Source organism: Humulus lupulus, chromosome 7 (genome assembly GCF_963169125.1).
Source record: "Humulus lupulus chromosome 7, drHumLupu1.1, whole genome shotgun sequence".
Classification (NCBI taxonomy): domain Eukaryota; kingdom Viridiplantae; phylum Streptophyta; class Magnoliopsida; order Rosales; family Cannabaceae; genus Humulus; species Humulus lupulus.
In genome coordinates, this window is record NC_084799.1 from 169158934 (window position 1) to 169176305 (window position 17372).

Here is a 17372-nt window from a genome sequence, read left to right on the forward strand (position 1 = left end):
AAACAAGAGAATTGCCTCAAAGTTTCCCGAGGTGAGGTGCCAAGGGAGTTGGCTCGGACCACCTTGGTCCGAGGAGAGCCAAGCTTGTATCACCTTGGTCCAAGGAAAGCTTGAAGGAGTAATCAACATGCATGTGAGACTACGTCAAAATCCCCGGAACGACTTCAACAAGAGTTGGTCTAAGCATCCGGGAATCTCTCATTCCTCACTCAAATTGAGGAATCAGTTGTATTTTAAATATTTATTGTAATATAAATATAAGATGAATAATAAAATATCCCTATCTAAAGGGGATATCAGTTGAGTATCTCAGGCCTATAAATAGAGGGTTTATGGATGAGAGAGGGGCTTCTTCTGCTTCTTCTTTCTAGAGAGAGAAAATTGGGTCTGAGCATTCTAGAGAGAGAAAATTGGGTCTGAGCATTCTAGAGAGAGAAAGTGCTGATATTTGAGAGAACTTTTGTATTTTCACAATCTGTACTGAAGAAACTCAGTTGGCTCAGTCCATCTGATCTTGAGTATAGGTCTATAAATCACAACTCTAAGTGGATTAGGGTATTACCGACAATCGGGGCTGAACCACTATAAAATATCTTGTGTTATTTACCTTTCCTGTTTAAAACCGTCTGTGTCGTTTTTATTTCTCTTGAAGGTTTGTCGTATTTGACGTTCTCACGTCGTTGGCTAAAAACGCAGACAACAGCTGTGAACTCTTTTTTCAGTGTATAAAGAAGAATCCACAATCAATGTGGGGAGAGGAACAACGCAAAGCATTTGAAGAATTGAAGAATTATTTGAGTTCGCCACTGGTGTTGAGCGCACCTAAGCAAGATGAGGAATTGTTTATGTATTTAGCAGTATCCGCAATAGCGGTGAGTGTAGTGTTGTTTAAGGAAGAAAAGGGAAAGCAAAAACAAATTTTTTATGTGAGAAAAATGTTAATAGATGCTGAAACACGCTATAGGCACTTGGAGAAATTGGTGTTAGCTCTCATGATGGCTTAAAAATGGCTATGATAGTACTTCGAGGCTCATGTGCTGATTGAATTCCCTTTGAAGCAAATCTTATCAAAACCTGACCTTTCAGGACGTATGTCCAAGTGGGAAATCGATCTCTCTACATATGACGTAAGGTTCGCGTTTAGGAAATCAATGAAAGGACAAGTTTTGGAGGACATTATAGTTGAAATCCACTCATTTTCTGATGAACCAGAATGAGCGGGGCAACTCATAGAAGAAGATTGGATATGAGTGATGAGCATAGATGGGTCAGTGAACGCCAATTTGACAGGGATAGGAGTGGTATTAGAAGCCCCATCAAGTTTGAGGATTATAGAAGCTCTGCAATTAAGTGAAAATGTGACAAATAATGAAGCAGAATATGACACATTAATATATGGATTGGAGATGGCTGTCAATTTGGGTATTAAATGATTAAGAGTCAGAGCATATTCGAAGTTGGCGACTGAGCAAGTTAGTGGAAATTTTGACACCAAAGATCCTAGAATGGTGACGTATCTAAATAACGTTCAGAACTTACAAACTAAGTTCACACAATTTGAGCTCACACAAGTTCCAAGGGAAATGAATCGTTGTGCAGATGAGCTAGCAAAGAAAGCTTCATCAGGAAAATGCACACACAACTCTTCAATCATCATAAGCATGGTCTGAGGTGATAAAAAACAAGCATGCTCCGAGATAGCTCAAGTGAGCGAATGTTGGATGGACCTTATTATGGGATATCTTATAGAAGGGACATTTCCCGTTGATAGAGATGCGACCAAATGTTTAAAAGCAAAGGCTTTGTGATATGTGTTGATTAACAATCAGGAGGACGAAGTCTCTCACATAAAGCCTTAACAACGGGTATTATTTGTTAGATTAGCTTATACATGATCTTTATTTATTTTCATGTATATCTAATATTAAACAAATTAATACAAGATAGCCTAAAACATGTTTCTAAAATTGAATTGAAAGAGAAACAATGAATAGAATACTTACAGTATACGCAGCGGAATGAAACAGTCCTTCCTTCGGTTTCTCTAACTCTTGTATCCTCTCTGTTGCAGAGTATTATCAAGAAACTGAACCGATCTTCTATTTTCTTCACAATCTTCCAATGTATCATTAAAACCACCTAGACTAGTGTGGGCAATTCTCAACACATGAGATAGATATAGAGAGAAGAAGAGAAAATAACAAAGAGGCTTAGAAAATGACTTGTGTTTAGAGAGAATCTAAAACTATCAGAAAATTTGACTTGTGATTTATATTTTGACTTCTCTCTAAGTACTCTTTTTATAGACTCAATTAGGTCATTTAATTTAATTAAAAAATTAATAAAATAATAGTCATTTCAAAGCCCTAGGTCGAAATTATCATGGGCTTTAGGCCCGTGAAATTTCTCATTTGATTATAAGCCCATTGGACTTAAAATCAAGGCCTGTATTATTTTCTATCGATTTAATTAATTAAATAATTATTTAAATCCTTTATCAAATTAATTATTTATAATTTGAACATTGATTTAAACTTATTTATTAATTTAGATACCAATTTATCTTAATTAATAAATCTGCCATAATTTCTCTTTTCTTCTCAAAATTACACAACTCTGTGAAACTATCCAAAATTGACCTGGTCAACTTTGATAATTCTAATTGATGATTAAATCAATTAATTGAGACTATCTAGATGATTTTATCCAAGGTATAATGGGACCATGGGCCTATGAAATCAAGCTCCAATAAGTTATCATAAATTTAACAAATAAATTTACTAACTTATTAATTCCTCGTGACTCCACTATAGACTCGGAATTGCACTCTTGAATTCATAGAATGCTCTATAAAAAATATAGATACGCTATTAATTATCCATTGTTACAACCATAATTATCACTCAATCCTCTATAGACGGTCTACAATGAGATAGGACTAAAATATTGTTTTACCCCTCATTGTATTTTATCCTTAAAACACTTAGTTCATTGTAAATGATATTTCAGTAAACTAATTTAATTACTGAAATGAGATCTCTATCATTTAACACCTTGAACCAAACTAAAAGGAAACCATCGTTTCACTTCTTCATCAGAAGCTATAGATGTTCATATCTATGATTAACACTCCCACTCAATTATACTACCGAGTTCCCAAGATGTAAGTATGGGCTAGTCCGTAGGGTAAGCTGGTAACGAACAAGTCAAAGAACTCAAATAATACATTGAGATTGAATTGACCTATGGTCAACTATATGATATGACTAGAATAGATAATATAGGTATGTTTACTTCTCTTATCAACTGTCAATATCGGTCCTGTCCGATGTAACAAATACATTCAATCTTATCTACTTTGCTAATGTTCTGGAAAGAACATAACACTGTAATGTGTAAGTAGATCATATCGTAGATTGGCAAGTCGGTGTAAATCCTGTGCACTGACTAATCTTAGGACTAACTTATTTTGAACATATAATCATATTTATATTCCACTGTGATTACGTCACTATAAATAAGATTAGCTATATGCTCGGGATTTAATAGAAGTTTATAATAAACATATAATCATGAAAATAAAACATGTGAGCAAAGTGATTAACCAAGTCAAAAAATGATTTCTATTCTTTTATTGATAATAAAATGAGATTACAAAGAATTTGGGTTTTAATTAGGGCATAAAACCCCAACATTATTGGCCATACATGATGACTAAGGAAGGGCAGTATGCTAAACTATGTGATAAATGTTAGCACCATGCACCATTGATACATCAACCAACCCAATATTTGCATTCTATGGTTGGAACTTGGCCATTTGCAAAGTGGGGAATGGAGGTAGTTGGAGAGTTGCCAAGAGCTGTGGGCGACAAGTGCTACGTACTACTAGCTACAGACTATTACACAAAGTGGGTAGTTGGAGAATCTTATAATATGGTGAACAAGGCTGATACAATAATTTTTGTGTGGAAGCACATAATCTATCATTTTGGAATTCCCAAAGAAATTATCATAGATAATGACACGCCATTAATAACACCAAAGTTAAAAAGTTTTGCCAACAATTCAAAATTTATTTGAGATTCTCTTTAGTGAGTTATCCACAAGGGAATGGGAAGGTCGAAGCCACAAATAAGGTCATTTTCATTAACATCAAGAAAGACTTGGAGGATAGGAAGGGAGCTTGGCTGGAGGATTTGCCAAAAGTATTATGGGCATACCAAACTACGCCAAAACCTCTACAGGAGAGTCTCCGTATGCTATGGTATATGGCACAGAAGTGGTTATCCCAATAGAGACAGGGTTGCCCACTTTGCGCACAGATATAACCGCTATTCCATCTTTGAATGTAGAGAAATTAGCCCACAATTTAGTTCTCTTGGAAGAATTCAGGCAGGTTGCCCACATCCACAATATGAAGTACAAAAAGATTTTCGAACAACAATACAAAAAATGAATCAATCCAAGGGAATTTCGAGTAGGAGAATGGCTGCTCAGACGATTCACTGGAAACTAGTGAAAGTTGGAATCAAATTGGGAATGCCCATTCCAGACCGCTGAGGTAATGGGAAAGGGTTCATATACTTTGTAGAAAATTCATGGCGGGAAGCGCTTACCAAGAACATGGAACTCTATGTCAGTAAAGAAATATTATTTTTACTTTGTATCATTGAACACAGCTATTCAGCTCAGATTGTAGCAAATAATTCAAATGAATAAAAGTGACATTTTCCAGCGGTGCTTAAATCATTTTCTTTTGATTAATGAAGTTTGATTTGCTGAGTTGAGTGAATATGACAGTTTCACAGTTCAATATTAAGTGTTTGTTACTATAGCAAGACGACAGCCACGTGATACTTAATAAAGTGGGCAAGCAACAAAAGTAGGTATGCAATGTGCGATCGAATCCTGATAATAAAATCAGAGCACGCGACTAAGACCGTTCAAAATCTAGGGAAATCGCAAAAAATCAGAAGGCAGTTACAGAAATAATGGCACCTTTGACTGAGTAAACCGAAACGTTATGACATTAATTGATTAATCAGGTAGAGACAAGGAAATCCCTCTACCTGTAAATAGGATCACATACAACCATGAACGATAGTAGAAACTTGGATCAATTGAAAAGATACAGTAAAGGAAAGATCCAGTTTTTTATTTCAAGTCGCCTAAAATTATCACTATATCTTAGAATCATGAGTGACTATAAGCTATAAGCATTTATTCTCTTCTCAAATGTTTAAACAGCTAGCACATCGACGAAGGAAACTGATTAGAGGCATGATCCAACCATTTTTGTGGAGTTGGTGGCGACAGAAGAAGAAACGATCGCAGCCCAAATTTATTCGAGAAGAGCAATCAAATCTGAGCAAACAAAGGGTGGCATTAACCCTAGGCATGCGAAGACCAATCAGGTCTTGGCAGCACACACTTCCCCGCCTTCCAATTTGAATTACGCCTCTTGAGCGAGAGGCGTTGCTGAGATGGAAGCACGAGTTCCAAGAGAGAATGCCCTCCTACTCACCCAATGCTACCAGCAAGGGGAACCACAATCAAGTAGGGAGAGATCTACGCAACCGGGAAGTTGGTGCAGTTTCCAAGCGAGGCATGACAAGAGAAAGCTACGGATGCACAGAGCAATTTCTCCGTCGACTCCATTATCTGAAGAACAACTCTCATGGGGAATCTGAATGAAAATGAGGAATCCACAGTGGCTCTACTCAACCTAATGGTTGTTCCACTTGGTAAAGGCTGACCGCCGCTACACCTCAGCGGTTAATTTTGGTGCGCTGGAGCCAAAATGTTGAAATCGGCAACTGTTGAGCTATGAGCAGCAGACTGTCCATTTTGTGCAACTAGAAGCCAGTATACCCCAAGTTTTAGGCAGTCATGCCCCGTGGCTCATCCTCTTTGACTCGTACAAAGAAAACAAGAAACAGAGCCCATATTGCCCAAACGAAGAAAAGTTTGGGTAGCAAACACAAAGTAAGCGAGAAAAGTTTGGGTAGCAGAAGTGGACATGGACGCACAACAAAGTCAAGATTAATCTATTCAAATATAAATAATATGAGTTGTGTAGAATCATGTACTAGTTTGTAATAATTTTTACATAATAAATGAATATTTTATTAGATGACGTTACAGGATAATATATCTAACACTGCGCAAAGTGAGCCATAGGGGTTAGTAGATGGCAACTTAAAATTAGCATAAATGTGTTGTATGATAAGTCATTTTTTGTCCACTAATGTGTGGTGAACAAACATGTAGATATATCTTACACTGTGCAAATGAACAGCGAACAACTTATACGAAAGAATAGACAACAAAATCGTTACCTCAACAACTTTAAACAACTCAATTAAAACAAAAGGAAGAAATGAGTAAATTGAAATGAAGCCATTAAACCTGAATGGAGTTTGCAGTGCCCTACATTTAAAGAAAATGAATGCATAGAATGATGATTCTTAAAAAGACTACAAAGTGATATGGAGACATTGAACATCAAAAGTCATGAACCAAGTTAGATGTGTCTATGGCTATGCGCATAACGTTGAAGACGAGGAGAAAATATACGCGCATAATCCGCAATGGCATGCCACAAATCTTCTGAACCCAACTGGTAGCGTAAACTCGCAATGCAGTACGGAAGACAATTATTCAGCATGCGCTGTAAAGTCCATGATGAAACAAGCCAGTGACCTCGATAGAAAATTTTGCTCAGCCTACGAGAAGAATACCATGGTCGATGCACTTCACCTGATAGCACATGTTCAGTATTTTAATGTGATATAATACAAAAAAAGAAGCAAATATAATAGAACGTGTAAAGAGTGAGTTGGAATAATTACATGGCAACGACTCCCACCAACGGTATTGTTCGCGAGTATTGCCAAACGCAAATGGTCTAAACGGCTTATGCAGCATCCTATCGTAGCAAGAATACATATCGAAGGGGACTAACACCAAAGAAAAGAAAAGAACAAACATAAATGATGACTGGGTAAAGTGTGGAATAAAACTATAGACATAATAACTTTGATGAGCTGAAAATATGGTAAATATGATAGTTTCCTTCAATGTTTAAATCAAAATAGAAATACAACATTTCTATCCGAAGATCAAGAGAGAAAAATACTAACTATCAATACTGACTATCATTATCTCCTTGTTTTGTCAAAGCCTCTAGAGGAGGCACATTAGTGTAACTTTCAGGAGCAGCGTTGACGGCTGGAGCCTGATCCTACACAACTTTAATTTCTGACACTTGGACCTCGCCCATAGAATCAACATCCATAGCAATATTCTCCGCAGCAGGGTCAATGAAATCCTTCAGTGGAGACGACTTCAGTACATCATCAACCCCACCTTGGAATGGCACGCCATTAGCGTCGTACTCGAATCTAGCAGGATCCCTAGTTTCTCTCAACGCTTGAATATGCTCGGCGGGATAATAGATCTTGAGATCACAAATCTTCTCTATGTATACGTCTGCACTAAATTGACCCACCGTCAATCCATGTTCATTGCAATACCCTTGAAGTAAGTCCTTCTTGTCTTGTAAACTTTGACCATCACATTTGATTAAGCAATTCAAGTAGTATGCTACATCAGTTCGACCCAGGATGCTCATTCTTTGCTCAACATGATATCTATCCATTATTAGAAGGTTTAGTGCATTCCAACTAACTGATTTCTAGTTTATGCATAACCAATCAGAGCAAGGGTGAAAATAGTTTGTAACACATTCGAGGGACTAACAAGAAATGATAAGTGCTTACCTTTTCCAAATATAGGATGGCCAAGTTGAGTTGTGCCTTTTTGTCATTCAAACGAGTCAACTTTGCTGCATGATCAGAGCGAAGCTGGTTAACTTCTTTTTGAGATTCTAACTCAGCTAGTGTGGTTTGGTAACTTTTTTCTTTACCCTCAAGCACTGTTTTTGCTAACTTGGCTTTTGATTCCAACATCTCCACTTCTTTTTGAAGTGATTTGGTTGGGAGTAAATTGGTGCACAACTGTTCTTTCATTTCACAAGCTTCATGAAGATTTTGCACAACAATCTTATGAGCCTCTTTCATTTTCTCAGTCTGCGCTGCACACTTTTCGTCATGGGTAGAAAGTTCCCCATGCTTCTTTTGATAGTCGCCATTAGACACTAATCTAGCCTCTAGTTCTTGGCATTTCCATTTGAGCCCAGCATATACACTATGAGTTGTTTGCATGGATTGAATCATCTCCTCAACTTGCCTCAGTTAGTTTTGTGTTTCAAATAAAACAGTCTTGCTTTTGTCGATGCGATCCTACAAGGTTTTGAGAGCAGACTTGTGCAGCACAATATCCATCTCGTATTGGCGTTGAAGAATGTTCAAATCCTAATTAGTATGCGCTTTATGAAATTCCTGATAGAATTTAGCCTGCAAAATTGATAAATAAAATATGATAAATCAATTTTCATAGTCTGTGCAATACGAGTGACCTCCTACAACAGTTACAAATAAATAAAACCTTACCATGGATAGGTGTGTTTCCAATTGCTTGGAAACAAAGGCACACAACAGGGGACTCCCCATTTGAAGCGTAGACATTGCGACATGTACCAAAGGCAACTCCAAAATTTTCTATTCGTCAAAAGAGTTTAAAGTTGGAATTTCTCGCGCCCCTGCAGGTTAGGTAGAAGTATGTATAGGCCTAGTTTGTTCATCGCCCATGCCAATTAGGTTGACAACCACATCAAATTTGCTTCGCGCATCTAATGCGTTGGGAGGCAGATAGAGGCAAAGAACATCCGCATGAGCAGGGGCAGCAACGGGAGCGGCGTTCGCAACAATTGACGAAGTAATAATTGTGGAAGCAACAACTGTATTAGTAGTTGTTATCCCATTTTCCTACATGGACTCGGGACCTTCGTCCAGGCCCATTGTCAGGGGTTGTGTAGGCATACGGGCCTGGCCCAAGGCCTCTTGGTACGGAAACGTCCGAGAGGGGTATGGGCCGGGAGTGTATGTCCGGGCCCATTTGAGGGGTCCGGCATGGCCCTCCGGGTTCTGTCGTCCGGGTGATATGAAGATCATTCGAACCCCCCCCCCCCCCCACGACATACGCGCCCTGGTCCCGGACCCTGGTACGGTCCGGGCCTGTGGTAAATGAAGAGGGACGAAGGTAAACGAACCCAGATCGTCTCTTCCCCGGTTGGAGGGGTCAGGCGTCCAGGATCCTGAAGCTGCCCCCCTCCGCGTGGGCGTTGTCCCCACTTTTCACCTGCAGAAAAGGCCACCTCGGGATTGCACGCCGTTGTTTCAGGTATGCGCTGCCAAGTACTCTGACTGGTCTTGTCTCCTGAATCTGCCTCGTAACTTGAAGTGTCCAGACCAAAAGCACCGTTTTGTCGGGCAAGATATAGCTCTTGAGTTAACTTGTTGGGCCTTAGCTGATCTGGGTTTCATGTATTTTGTATCTTTTGTATTGGGCTTCCACTAGAAAGGCCAAAAATACCCGCGTCTTTGATGGGCCCGGGTCATACCCGGCCCAAACCCAGTGTTCCCATGAGCCAATAAATACAGGCTATGGAACACTGTAAGAGAGATCTTGTCACCTAAGATACAGTAACTCTGTCAAAATACAGAGGGAAACTCCATTGTAAAAGGTTTTTCAAGCTCTAATACTATAGACTCGTGGACTAAGGCTAGTTAACGCCCCAACCACGTAAAAACCCCGTGTTAATCTTCTGCTTTCACTACAATTATCCTTAAGACGTATTTATTAATATAGTTACCGAAAATCTCGGTTAACAGTTTGGTGCTTTCATTGAGAGCTGAAGGAAGCTAGTGCAAACTACATACCTTTACTACAATGGTGAACACACGCCACACAACCTTCGACCCTAGCAATCCAGAGCAGGGCAACAGAGACCCACTGCCTTCACAGCATATCCCTCAGGATCTGCCCGAGAACGCGCCTCCTCAAACATCTCACCAAGACGAGTCACAATACTACGAGGGTGGGACAGAATACGAAGAGGAAAACGAGGAGGAATATTATGAAGAGGAAAATGAGGGGGAGTACCACGACGAAGCTGCAGATCCCAAGACCCCCGAAAGAGAGCCCGAGCAGCAGGACTTGGAGGTGACTAGGCTAAGGCAGCAAGTCCTGGATCAGGAAGCTAGGATCGCTGAGCAAGCGGAGGCGCATCGACAAATGCAAGAGTCTCTCCAAGCCTTGCAGGCACTCATGGCCGCGCAAGGTCCGGCAGCCGATCCCGCAATTGGCCCACTTCCAGAAGAGCAGCAACCTGCTCCACGAGAGCGAGCCGAGGTCCCCGAAGGAGCCAGCCCGGCCCCTCCCCCGGAGCCTTTTCCTGAGCCAGCTCCAGGAAACCCGGACAGGGAGCGACAGAAGGCCGGTGGAAAGACCCGGGAAAAGACCACCCCCGTCGCAAAAGCCGGGACCCGTTCTCGGCCGCTCCCTAGGAAAGAAAAGGTGCGCCCCGTTCTAGGACGAGGCCACCCGATCGATCCGCAGGGGACGCGGAATGCACAGCCCCGGCACGCCCCAGGGCGAGACGGGTGGGAAGGACCTCTGCACCAGAGTGCCTCGGTTAACAAGAACCGTCGAGAACGGCCTTGCCGCGAAGAACGTCATGCCCTCAGTTCAGGAGACGACACTTCCCGGATAGACTTACGCGATGGGCTGAACGTTCAGAAGGAGCGGGCCCGCAAGGAAAAGATCCTCCCCCGTGGTGGCAACCTCAGGAACAACATCAACGACAGGAGGAACGAGAGAGTCCCCCTAGAAGATGGCACGGCCAGGCAGCTCATGGAACAGATGGCCGCGTTGAAAAAGGTCACGGATCGCCTAGTCCGCAAGCAAGAAGGCGCGAACGCCGACTCCGACGAAGAAGATAAAGAGCCCTGCGCAAGGCACATCCTGGACGCCATACTCCCCAAGGGGTTCAAGATGCCAAGCCTCACCGCCTATACCGGAAACACCGACCCTAGGGACCATCTGTTCCGATACAACCGACTCATGACAGTGGCCCATGTTAGCGACGACAGTAATTGCCTCTGCTTCTCAATCACTTTGGGCGGTCCCGCCGAAGAGTGGTGGAAGAGACTTAAGCCGGGGTCCATCCAATCCTGGTTCGGGCTACAGTCAGCGTTTCGAAAGAAGTTCGTGGCCGCCATGAGGATGGATATGCAGATCAGCGCTCTCGCAAATATTAAGCAACTCCCCGCGGAGACACTGAGGGCCTACATCCAGCGCTTTACTGAAGAAGCCTCCAAGATGAAAGTGGACGACGAACAACGCCTGGTGGCACTGCAGTCCAGAATCCGGACGGGATCCCCCCTTTGGGATGACATGCAGCGTAGCAAGGCTGCTACCCTGGATGAGTTCATCAGGAGGGCCCAAGGATTCATCAACATGGAGGAAGCTCAGATCCAGGCTTTTGGATGGCCTCCGGCCCCACAGTCCGTCCCCCAGTCATTCCTGGGATACGGGGGACAATTCCCGGCGTAGTCCTACGCGCCCCCCATTGCCCCGGGATCGCCCGTCGTGCCTGGGGTCAGCTACACACCTACGGTGTACGACCCTGCCACTTCAGGGTACGCCCCGGCCCAATCCACCCACTTCTCCGGTTATGGCGTCACGCCAGTGGGGCAAAGCATGGCCCCTGTCGTGGCTCAGCAGTCACAAACAGGAGTGACTGAGGCGAGCGTGAACCCCTCCCGGGGGAAGCGATCGGGCAAAGGCCAGAACCGGCCTGAGCCGATCAAGAAGGGGAAGAGGGGCTACGAGCCCCAATATTTAGAATACACCAACCTGGTGGACACTAGGGAGAACATCTATCTAGCAACAGAAAGGGCGGTTCACTACCGGAAGCCTAACCCCATGTTCAAAGGGGGAAGGAATCCGAGAGACACCAGCAAAAGGTGCGCCTATCACAAGGATGTGGGCCACACCATCGATGAATGCCGGCAGCTCAAGGATGAGATTGAAAACCTCATCAAGTTGGGGCACCTCCACCAGTGGGTAAGGATGCCCGTGGGAGTCCCGGGCCTATCAGCTGGCCCTGGACAACCCGCGGTCCCGGGAGCGACTCGGGCATACCCCCGCCAGGGAGGGTATGCACAGGGACCCCCGGCGTAGGCCCCCCAGGGGGCCCCCGTCGCGCAAGTTCCCGGCCCCGAAATGCCTTACCCCTCCGGGGCAGCACCCCCTCGAGTTGATGGACATGTGGCAACGATCTCGGGCGGACCTCACCTGGGAGGGCCATCCAGAAATGACCAAAAGCGCTACCTAAGCGAGCTAGACCACGACCAGGAAGTGTGCGCCCTTTTCCAGGCTCCCGCTCAGCGCCCTAAGTTGATAAACCTCCCCATCACCTTCACGGAGGACGACGCCCGCAACGTCCACTTTCCGCACCATGACCCGCTGGTTATAGATGCTCAAATCGCCAACAAGTTGGTGTCTCGCGTGTTGGTGGACGACGGAAGCTCCGTCAACCTGTTGTTCAAGCCCGCCTTCACCGCCATTGGCTTGACGGAAGCGGATCTGGCCTCGTGCCCGACCCAGATTTACGACTTCAACGGAGATGCACTTCTCCCCATGGGAAAGATCCAGCTGCCGGTTACGCTGGGGAGTGAATTGCAGCACTCGTTCAAGTTCTGCACCTTCGTAGTGGTGGATTGCCCCACCGCTTACAACGTCATCTTTGGCCGGCCCGCATTGGTCGAGTTCGGGGCCATCACCTCCATCCGCCATCTGTGCATGAAGTTCCCATGCGACAGCGGAGGGGTAGGAATCGTCCGGGGAGACCAGAAGAGCACCCGGAAGTGCTACCATGTGTCAGCCCGGCCCATATACATGATCTGGGAGGAGCCCGTCGAACCAATTCCCCCCTCCCCCTCCCCCCCCCCCCCCCCCCCCGCCTGCTGAGAGAAGAGGACGACTTGGACCCGCGGATAGGGGACGACCGCGTCCTGGAGCCAATGGACGAAATAGAAGAGGTGTGCATCAGCGAAACCGATCCGACCCGGATCGTCGAAGTCGGAAAAAATCTGCCAGCAGACATCCGGGTCGCCATCATCGCCCAAGTTAAGGGAAACCAGGATATCCTGGCCTGGTCCCACTCAGACATGACTGGGATCGACCGCAATGCCATTTGCCACGCGTTAAGTATTGACCCAAACGCGACCCCGGTCCGCCAGAAACGCAGGCCTTTGGGGACAGAGAGGGCCGAGGCCCTTAAGCTGGAGGTTGAGAAGCTGTCTTCCATCAACTTCATACGCGAGGCTGTGTACCCCGTGTGGCTAGCCAATCCCGTCTTGGTGTCGAAGCCGAACGGGACGTGGAGAACATGCATTGACTTCACGCTGCTCAGATATTGTGTATATTATACTATATAAATATTTATGCATTAACTTTAAATGTAGTAAAATTGAAAAAAATATTTAAAAAAGTTAATATATATAATAATGTGGTGTGGTGTGGTTTGAACCACATTTATAAAATTTAAAACTGCAAACCGCACCGTACCGCAAAGGATTCTAAACCGTAAATTGCGATGTGGTGTGGTGCGGTGTTGACGATTTTATGAACACCCCTAGTTCCAACTGTTTGTCACAGTCAGCAAGAAGGAAAGTAGCTTGGCGGTTGATACTGTGTGGGAAGTTGAGCCTAGACATCAAACCCTTTAGAGGTCCCTTGAACAAATGCTCGATCATAGTAGGGTCGTCTTTGTGCTCAGGAATAATTTTGAGAAAATAGAGTTGAGACTCACGCTGCTCAGACCATGTGACGTTAGAAGGCCATTGAATTTCTGAAAAAAAAAGATAATAACAAGTTAAGAATCAAAAAGTGGACAATAGAAGAGCATAAAAAAAATGCAAATAAACGGATTAAAGAGATAAGAACAACAACGAACCTAATTGGAAAATGCGGGACAGATTGAAGATATCCTTGGGCACGAAAGAAGGATACCAGCCTCCACTGACCACAAAGGGAAGTTCATCCCATTGCTTGTTGGATTGTACTTGATCTTTGAACATGAACTGCCTCCTCCTTGGAGTAAGATAATAAGTGTTATATGGTCGATCGTTTAAGCTTCGAGGGTGAATGGTGCGTGAAAAGCAAGAAAAACATCCTGAACATTAATAGACGTTTTGTAAAGGTGCTCAATCATAGTAGCACCACATAATGATTGAATATCGTTCGGTACAAGTTGCATCAGGTTGATTTTTGTAATCTCCAGCAAATAAATTAGAAGGGGAAGAAGCGGAAGCTAAATCAATTCTAAATGTTTGGAACCCATGATGATTTTGTTTGGGGCACAGATATCCTCAAAACGAAATTTCTTGAGTTCCTCTTCAGAGAGATGACGAATTGTGATGGTGGGAGGAATGATGCGTTTGCAATGAGGTTCAACACATGCCTCATCGTATTTTTCTGCAAGTTTTAGGGCTTTTGGCAGGATTAATGGCTGGAGACGAAGATGGAGCGTTAGTCGAAGACTTGCTAGAACGTTTCGAAGCCATTCTTAGATAGTTGCTATGGGGTAAAGAAGATTTGGAACAGAAAAAAGATTGAATCATAAAATGTCAAACAGAATTCGCAAGACATGAAAGGAGGGAAAATAAAGCGATAAGCAGAGAATGGAAATTTGGGGGAAAAATAGAAAGTTGAAGAAGAAAGAAAGTATGTGAGAAGGCGTGGTAGGTATAAGAAAGAGAAACTTTTCCCACTTGATTGACTTGGGATTTGAAAGATGAGACTGATAATAAATGTTGGCAAGAAGTTTGTGCACGCAGTAAATAGAGGATTAAGCATAGAGAAAAAGAAAAAAAATAAGGGCAATGAGGACTGAAAATTGACTTTATCCATTATCGAATTTCATAAATGAAAAAAGGCAAAGGGAAATTGTATGGGGATAATTCTACCATAATTGACGACGAAGAAAAATGCTGAGCTCAACGCTCAACTGATTGAATAAGTTAGCTGAGCTCAACACTCAATTGATTGAATAAGTTAGCTGAGCTTAGCGCTCAAAAGATTGAATAGTGAACTGAGCTCAGTGCTCAATCGATTGAATAAGTTAGTTGAGATTAGCGCTCAACAGATTGAATAGTTAGCTGAGCTCAACGCTCAATTGATTGAATAAGTTAGCTGAGATTAGTGCTCAACAGATTGAATAGTTAGTTGAGCTCAACGCTCAATTGCTTGAATAAGTTAGCTAAGCTTAGCACTCAATTGATTGAATAAGTTAGCTGGGCTCAGCACTTAACAAATTGACAAAGTAGTTGAGCTCAGCGCTAAATCGATTGAGTAAGTTAGTTGAGCCCAACGCTAAATTGATTAAATAAGTTAGTTGAGCTTAGCAATCAATTGATTGAATAAGTTACCTGAGCTCAGCACTCAATAGATTGAATAGTTAGCTGAGCTCAGCGTTCAATTGATTGAATAAGTTAGCTGAGATGAGCACTCAACAGATTGAATAGTTAGCTGAGCTTAGCACTCAATTGATCGAATAGTTAGCTGAGCTCATTGCTTAATTGATTGAATGAGTTAGCTGAGCTCAGCGCGTGAAATAAAGAGGAAAAAGAACGAAGGGTGAGTTAATTCCGACACGTGGACAATAAGGATAAGTGATCTTAACCTTACCCTTCATTATTTTTCTATAAATAGATGATGGAGGGACCATATTTGGGACCACCGGACTTTAATCTAGTAAAAGTTTGTGAGGATCGATGACTGAGAGAAAGAACATTGTATTGACTGAAACTTCATCGAAGTGTATTTTGTAGGTACATCCCATATGCTTTTTCTACTCATTCCATAGAAGAACGCGTTTATGCCATTGATTAAGTCAATGGAATGCGTAAACTAAAAGTGATTTATGAAGTCCATAAGTGTAGAAGATTCATATGGAAGATTTTGACTGAAATAATTTTAATTTATTAATGTGCAGTTTTAACAAAGTTCATGACTTCAAATCTTTTATATATTGCTATATATCTTATGTTACTAAATTGAATGTAATATTGTGTTTGAACTTACCAAGAATGAAAATGAAACACAAAAGACAAAAAAATATGAAATTTCTATTTTATTTAATCATAATTATTGTGTCCATCACAACAATATACTCAATTGGTTAAATTAAAACTAATAATATAAAATAGCTAGACAGCCAGCAAATTAAGTAGTGAATTAGTCCAAAGGGGGAAGTTTCCATATGTTTGTCATTATCTTTTTTCCCTTGAAAATATTGGATGTATTATGGTCGAGATGTTCATACAGTGATCAATCATGTCTGCGTTTATGTATTAAATGTAGAGAAAACTAAAATATCAACATAATTCCTATATAAAATTATTTTTGCTGTTAACTACAAAATTATTACTAAAATTAACAAATAATAGATAAATATTTCTTATTAATGAAAAAAATCTGAAGTCTTTCTCAAATTTGTATTTTAAATAAAATATACTCCGGCCCGCAGCAAATAAATAGCTGTCAATTTTCTCTTTTTTCTCATTATTTTATTCAATTTTTTTTTTCTAATTTATAGTTGTTGATTAAAAAAGGCATAAAATATTTATAGTAGTCTATATAAAAAATATTAATTGCTTAAAATATAATTATTTAAATAATTTAGAATTTTGATAAAGAATTGCATAAATTACGGACTAGTTTTAAATAAAATATATATTATAGCATTCAGGGTAATTTACACAAAATAGAGATTTAAAAAAAAATATATAGTTTGTCCATGAGAAGAAAAAAAACATAAATCCAACGATTATAATGATATTTCTATTACAAAACAAAACTAAATGTGAGAAAAAGATATCCAAATATTTTAATAATAATTGAGTCTCTACGTCGAATAGAAATTATAAATTAAACTCAGGAAAATAATGATTATTAGGACCTGACTTCCGAGATACTTCAACTCCGCTGGTCGAGATTCAATTTTCTTAAGCTTTCCACTCCATCACATCATCCTTTTCTCGTTTTCTTCTAAACTCAAGGTTTGGAGGTGGCAGATTAAAAAGCAATAATGTCTAGCTACTACTAAATATATATAGAAAGATGACGAAGTGTGGAATGTCTACATCACCCCTTGGAAAGTACCATTACTGCATTCCTTTGTAGATAAGTGTACTGCAAATGTAGTACACTTTAAGAGCCCACTGCTACTCTTTATTCTTCGTATTTTTATTTATATTATTTATTCATTTAAATAAAATAAAAAGAAAGTGGAAACAAAAATATATTAATTGACAAAAATTGGAACTAACATTTTTACTTTATGAAGCAGCTGCTGGAGACATCTTACGTGTTGTATCTTCAAATTTTTTAAGAATATTT

General features: G+C 41.5%; 1 long non-coding RNA gene across 2 annotated transcripts; it reads right to left on the bottom strand.

Annotated features, from left to right (window-relative positions):
• Positions 1–6336: 6336 nt before the first annotated feature.
• Positions 6337–17044, bottom strand: LOC133788798 (uncharacterized). Of its 2 annotated transcripts, XR_009873383.1 has the most exons (4): positions 13927–14810; positions 13539–13821; positions 6854–6961; positions 6337–6761 (listed from the first exon to the last, which is right to left on the bottom strand). It is a non-coding gene; the product is annotated as an uncharacterized LOC133788798 (long non-coding RNA). The 2 variants fall into 2 exon arrangements; XR_009873384.1 differs by lacking the exons at positions 13539–13821; positions 13927–14810 and adding an exon at positions 16933–17044.
• Positions 17045–17372: the final 328 nt, after the last annotated feature.